We start from the raw sequence: 6,775 nt of genomic DNA on the forward strand, positions 1-6,775 counted from the left end.
TTAACAATTCAATATTTCTATGGAATGGTTATTCATTAGACCATACCTTCCTGCATCAATCACTCACAATATTCATTATAGATGGGATAGTATCAAATCATTTTTCTGATTATTTTGATATGAAACATCATGTGTCCCCAACATCATACTATATTAAAGCAAATTAATACTGCTAATTATTCTGAAATTAATGGCATTTATACATCTGTTATATATGTATTCACACAAATACAGCATATTCTACATCTCCAACAAATCCTGCATGCATGAATCTTGTCTATGGTCTATCTGAAATAAAAATAAGTGTTATTAATCATTTCTTTTTAGGTCCACAAATATCTATTTATATTCTTAAAAATACAGAGGCTAAGATGTTTTATACTAATATATATATATATACACATACACACATTCATTTCTATGCCGTATCTTGTATTTATCATCTTTTAAAAATTTAAAATAAATAGAGAGGTTATTATTCTGACACAGTTTAACATTTTAGACCGAATAAAATAGTCACCTATCAAGCTTAGCAACTACTCATGTAATATTAGATAATTAGACAATCTCCCAAATGTCTATATTCAATGCATTCTGAGACATACATTCAAATATGTTTATTTGCTGTATTTTTAGTAAATTTCAAAGTTACACTATAACATATGTCTTTGCTGGCCAAGTTTTCATTGCCCCACTTACATAGCATGGGGTCAATTTGCATGTGAAATGTAAATGGTTACTTTCTCACACAATATCTCACCTAGACCAGACTACCAGGCAACATTGTGATAAAATCACATATTTCCAGGTAGTGACCACATGGCCTTTTGAAATGGCTGTTAAATTTAATTAAACCAAATGTCTTATTGTCCTCACTTGTGTGTTTAGAATAACTTTGCATACTAAGTGGGGAAAGAACTGAACATGAGTGAAGTCAATTTTTCTGAATGAATGAATCATTTGCTACTGACTAGCCAAATATATGATATATATATATATATATATATATATCTTTACTTATACCTTGACAATACACATATTAACACATAAATATATATGTATATAAGCATATTAACACATAAATATATATGTATATACACATAGCAACACATTATATATATATATATATATATATAAATATATATAAGCTTATTAACACATAAATATATATGTATATAAGCATATTAACACATAAATATATATGTACATACACATATAAAAGTAAATAAAGTAGTAAGAATCTTGAGCAAAAACATTTTACAGTAAAAATCCAATGCTTTAATAATCCATTAATTAAAAGCAAATAACAACATGGGAAGTATCAAAAAAAGCGCCTGGGATGCAAGCTTACGCATTTCGGCCGTAGCCTTACTCATAACTTATTAAAATACACAGAATCAATTTACACCAATATTTCTAAATATCTGGACAAACTATTACAAACTGAGGTAGCCAAAATGGCCAGTTACTTGAAAGATACAGGCCATTTTTTGACAAAAACAAAACAGCTAGAGTTTCCCTCCAATAGATACCTGCTATTCACCATGGATGTCAAGAGCCTTTATACATCCATCAAGCATGAGACAGGCATAGCAACTGTTAATAAAGTACTCATGGTGAGTGGCAGGTATACTGAAGCACAGTGCCATTTTATAGAGAAATTATTAAGCTTAATTTTATACTGGAATTTTTTTCTCTTCCAGGAAGAATGGTTTATCCAAGTCAAAGGCACTGCCATGGGTTTCAATGTTGCCCCATCATATGCCAATCTTTATATGAATGAATTTGAAGAAAAACTCGTCTATGAGAATGAATTATTTAAAACATATAGCGCAGTCTGGTGATGCTACATAGACGATGTGTTTGGCATGTGGTGGGGAAGCATTGGTACCCTTAAAAGGTTTGTACAGGAGCTTAATTCTATGGTGAGGGGTCTTCAATTTACATTAACATACAGTGAAGAGTCTATTACATTCCTAGATTCTAAGGTATCTAACGGCTAGATTACAAGTCTTGTGTTAGGGTTAAAAAGCAGCGTTGAGAAATCCCAATGCTGCTTTTTAACGCCCGCTGGTATTACGAGTCTGGCAGGTACAAGTGTCCCACTCACTTTTTTTCTGCGACTCGAGCATACCGTAAATCCCCTTACATCAATTGCGTATCCTATCTTTTCCATGGGATTTGCATAGCACCGGTATTACGAGTCTTGGAGAAAGTGAGCGGTACACCCTCTCCTGTCAAGACTCCTACCGCCTTTAAAAATCAGTAGTTGGTTTTATGGGCTAACGCCGTAACATAAAACTCTTAACTAAAGTGCTAAAAAGTACACTAACACCCATAAACTACCTATTAACCCCTAAACCGAGGCCCACACACACACATCGCAAACAGTTAAATAAAAATTTTAACCCCTAATCTGCCGACCGGACATCGCCGCCTCTGTAATAAATATATTAACCCCTAAACCACTGCACTCCCGCATCGCGAACACTAGTTTAATTTTATTAACCCCTAATATGCCGTCCCTAACATCGCCGACAAATGCCTACATTTATTAACCCCTAATCTGCCGACCCCAATGTCGCCGCCACTATATTAAATGTATTAACCCCTAAACCTAAGTCTAACCCTAACCCTACCCCCCCTAACTTAAATATAATTTAAAATAATCGAAACAAAATTACTACAATTAAATAAATTATTCCTATTTAAAACTAAATACTTACCAATAAAATAAACCCTAAGCTAGCTGCAATATAACTAATTACATTGTATCTATCTCAGGGTTTATTTTTATTTTACAGGCAACTTTGTATTTATTTTAACTAGGTACAATAGTTATTAAATAGTTATTAACTATTTAATAACTTCCTAGTTAAAATAAGTACAAATTTACCTGTAAAATAAACCCTAACCTAAGTTACAATTACACCTAACACTACACTATAATTAAATAAATTACCTAAACTAACTACAATTAAATAAAATAAAATAAATTACGAAAAAAACACACTAAAATACAGAAAATAAAATAATTACAAGAATTTTAAACTAATTACACCTAATCTAATTGCCCTAATAAAATAAAAAAGCCCCCCAACATAATAAAAATCCTTACCCTATATTAAATTACAAATAGCCCTTAAAAGGGCTTTTTGCGGGGCATTGCCCCAAAGTAATCAGCTCTTTTACCTGTAAAAAAAATACAATACACCCCAACATTAAAACCCACCACCCACACACCCAACCCTACTCTAAAACCCACCCAATCCCCCTTAATAAAACCTAACACTAACCCCTTGAAGATCACCCTACCTTGAGACATCTTCACCCAGCCGGGCACAAGTGGTCCTCCAGAGGGGCAGAAGTCTTCATCCGATCTGGGCAGAAGAGGACCTCCAGACGGGCAGAAGTCTTCATTCAGGCGGCATCTTCTATCTTCATCCTTCAGGAGACAAGCGGGTCCATCTTCAAGCCAGCCGACATGGAGCATCCTCTTCTTCCGACGACTCCCGACGAATGAAGGTTCCTTTAAATGACATCATCCAAGATGGTGTCACTTAAATTCCGATTGGCTGATAGAATCCTATCAGCCAATCGGAATTAAGGTAGGAAAAATCCTATTGGCTGATCAATCCTATTGGCTGATCCTATTGGCCAATCAGCCAATAGAATTGAGCTTGCATTCTATTGGCTGATTGGAACAGCCAATAGAATGCAAGCTCAATCCTATTGGCTGATTGGATCAGTCAATAGGATTGAACTTCAATTCTATTGGCTGATTGGATCAGCCAATAGGATTTTTCCTACCTTAATTCCGATTGGCTGATAGAATCCTATCAGCCAATCGGAATTCAAGGGACACCATCTTGGATGACATCATTTAAAGGAACCTTCATTCATCAGGAGTCGTCAGAAGAAGAGGATGCTCTGCGTCGGCTGGCTTGAAGATGGAACCGCTCCACTCCGGATGGATGAAGATAGAGGATGCCGTCTGGATGAAGACTTCTGGCCGTCTGGAGGTCCTCTTCTGCCCGGATAGGATGAAGACTTCTGCCCGTCTGGAGGACCACTTATGCCCGGCTGGGTGAAGACGTCTCAAGGTAGGGTGATCTTCAAGGGGTTAGGTTTCATTAAGGGGGGATTGGGTTGGGTGTGTGGGTGGTGGGTTTTAATGTTGGGGGGGTATTGTATTTTTTTTTACAGGTAAAAGAGCTGATTACTTTGGGGCAATGCCCCGCAAAAAAGCCCTTTTAAGGGCTATTTGTAATTTAGTGTAGGGTAGGGATTTTTATTATTTTGGGGGCTTTATTTTATTAGGGGGATTAGATTAGGTGTAATTAGTTTAAAATTCTTGTAATTATTTTATTATTTTCTGTAATTAAGTTTTTTTTTCTCCGTACTTTAGTTTATTTAATTTAATTGTAATTAATTGTAGTTAGTTTAGGTAATTTATTTAATTATAGTGTAGTGTTAGTTGTAATTGTAACTTAGGTTAGGATTTATTTTACAGGTATATTTGTATTTATTTTAATTAGGAAGTTATTAAATAGTTAATAACTATTTAATAACTATTGTACCTAGTTAAAATAAATACAAAGTTGCCTGTAAAATAAAAATAAACCCTGAGATAGCTACAATGTAATTATTAGTTATATTGTAGCTATCTTAGGGTTTATTTTATAGGTAAGTATATAGTTTTAAATAGGAATAATTTAGTTAATGATAGTAATTTTATTTAGATGTATTTAAATTATATTAAGTTAGGGGGGTGTTAGGGTTAGGGTTAGACTTAGATTTAGGGGCTAATAACTTTAATATAGTGGCGGGGACGTTGGTGGCAGCAGATTAGGGGTTAATAAGTGTTAGGGTGTTAGGTGTAGACATAAAATGTATTTTCCCCATAGGAATCAATGGGGCTGCATTAGAAGCTGAACGCTGCTTTTTTGCAGGTGTTAGGTTATTTTTCAGCCGGCTCTCCCCCATTGATTCCTATGGGGAAATCGTGCACGAGCACGTTTAGCCAGCTCACCACTACCATAAGCAGCGCTGGTATTTAGGTGAGATGTGGAGCTAAATTCTGCTCTACGCTCAACTTTTTGCGGCTAACGCCGGGCTTAAAAAACCCTGTAATACCAGCGTTGTCTTAAGTGAGCTGTGAGAAAAAAATGCTTGTTAGCACCGCATAGCCTCTAACGCAAAACTCATAATCTAGGTGTAAGGGAGTTAATGTATTAAACATAGATCTTTATTCCAAAGAAACAGATACAAATACACTTTTACAATATGATAGTTTTCATCCAAAAAGACTCAGAGTCTTTTGCCCCGTGTTTCTGGTGAGTCATCTTGTGAGCTGCTGGCGCAATGATGAATATGGCGAGCGTATTGCTCGCCGTATTCAGCGAGGGCTGGCGGACCTGATCCGCACTGTCGGATCAGATCCGCCAGACTTTCATAACTAGAGGCCTTTGCCTAAGAGTCAGCTTCTTAGGGTACAAAGAATAGTCAGTGAAGAAAAAAAAAAAAAAGAAAAACAGGGAAACAAGACTTCAAAGAGATGACTATGAAGTTCATGAAAAGGGGCTATCCACTAAATTTGATCAATAAAAAAATTATGGAGATTCAGAAGAGAAATAACAATGACAGATTAGTTTTTGTCTCCCAGTACAATCCCCATAGTAATATCATTACTAAAATTATAAGGAAACACTGGCACATACTCAGAGACTGTAATCAACAGATAGACTTCTTCAAAGAACCCCCATTGATAGCCTATAGGAGGGTTAGAAATATTCGAGACCATTTGGTAAAATCTTATATAGGTCCGAGTAACAGAGATAAACAATCCTACATAGGTAGTAAAAATAATGATGGGGGCGTGTCTTAGCACAGCCATGAGAAGTCGCTTTCCTATGTAGCTTCTGAAGTGGTATGCTGATCTTGTTGAATATTAGTTGAATCTAGCAGAAATTTGAATCAACAAATTTGCATCTGAGCATCTAACTTCAGATAGAGCAGATACCTAAAACAGTTTTTGGCGAAGTGCGGCAGCCTACAACAATCACGAGCACCCCCCCCCCCTGAATGGGGGTAATCTAGTTCAATATGGCTATTCCTGAGAGAGGGGACCTAAACCTAGTCTTACGTACCCTCCTAAATGATTTTGAGCAACAGGTGTGTTGCAGATTTGATAAGCTAACTCACCTTATACAACAGGAAATCCAGGAAGACCCTCCGACAGAAACAACAGGCCCAAAGCCTCACACATTATCCAGCGCCCGATCCCATGAGTATATAGCAGAGCAAAATGCGCAACTATTAGAGACCTCACTTATAGGTCGCGTGCGCATACACCAGCTGAGAGAGGTGCCAGAGTCGGTTAAGCCCATGGCTGGGTGTTCTGAGATGGGTATGGGCCCAATTGGATCGGACATGACTGTGGCGCATCCAGACAACGCACCAGAATGAAACACTACTGGACCGCCAGCAATTCTGTACCCTGTATCAGATGTGTGACTCTCACCTGATCCATTGTGCCCGGCCGGGAGCTCTTAGGAGGGGAGCAATTGACTTGTCAGAGCGAGAGCTGAGTCCCTTCAGCTATCTAATGACAGATCAAACAATGCTCCCGATGGAGGCACAGCATGGGGCTCCCATGAGCCTGAATAGCTTCATCGCAATAATAAGCATTAATTACCTGGGCTGTGTACAGTCAGATCTGTACCTAACTCTTCTGGAGAACCACTGCTTAGCTGCACATCCTCTTCAATCAGTA

The sequence above is a fragment of the Bombina bombina genome, chromosome 9, assembly GCF_027579735.1.
Source record: "Bombina bombina isolate aBomBom1 chromosome 9, aBomBom1.pri, whole genome shotgun sequence".
Taxonomy (NCBI): Eukaryota; Metazoa; Chordata; class Amphibia; order Anura; family Bombinatoridae; genus Bombina; species Bombina bombina.